This window comes from Pygoscelis adeliae, unplaced genomic scaffold (assembly GCF_000699105.1).
Source record: "Pygoscelis adeliae isolate BGI_AS28 unplaced genomic scaffold, ASM69910v1 Scaffold628, whole genome shotgun sequence".
Taxonomy (NCBI): Eukaryota; Metazoa; Chordata; class Aves; order Sphenisciformes; family Spheniscidae; genus Pygoscelis; species Pygoscelis adeliae.
This window is the reverse complement of record NW_008825408.1, coordinates 652,180-652,769: the sequence shown is the minus strand read 5'-3', so window position 1 is coordinate 652,769 and position 590 is coordinate 652,180. Positions and strand designations below refer to the sequence as shown.

The following is a 590-nucleotide window of genomic DNA, read 5'->3' as shown; positions in this document are numbered from 1 at the left end:
GCGGCGCTGGGGCCCGGCGCCCCGGCCGTGGCCTCCATCAACAGCATTTGTACCAGCTGATGCCGACGGCAGCCCGGACTCCTCTGGCACGGACAGCAGCCCTGTGGGGCCCGACACCCCCTCTCTTTGCCATTTGCCCGTCCCTGGAGCGCCAGGACTCCTCTGGGCGGGCGCACAGCCGCCCGTGCCACCCTGTTCTTGCAATTACAGCCTGGCTGAACTTGTCTCCGGGAGTTGCTGCGGCTCAGTCCGGTGCAGAGCTGGAGGGGCCTGAGGCTGAGCTGGGGCCACGCTCCTCTCTTTGCCGGGCCATGGAGGTGCCCAGGGGATGTGGCTGGGTGCAGAGGGGCGAATGGCAACGGTCTCTGGCTCTCGCTCAGGGGTCTGTAGTAAGAGCTGCTATGCTGTGGTGGGCTGCTCTGGGGCTGACGCAGCTCTGGCATAGAGCAAGGTGGCCGGCAAGAGGTGGGGGGCCAGGGGCTGCATTCTTTTGGCTCACTGCAGGGCAGGCTGCAGAGCTGGGATGAATTTGCCGTGGCACTGTGCTCTCACAGGACGGCTGTACTGTCTGACCCACGGGCAGCTGCGAT

The 590-nt window shown here is 66.1% G+C and overlaps 1 protein-coding gene across 1 annotated transcript in view; it reads left to right on the top strand.

Moving 5' to 3' along the window:
- LOC103922323 (transmembrane protein 8A-like) overlaps positions 1–590 on the top strand; it is a 17,859-nt gene that overhangs the window by 6,644 nt on the left and 10,625 nt on the right. The gene's annotated exons all lie outside the window — the stretch shown is intronic.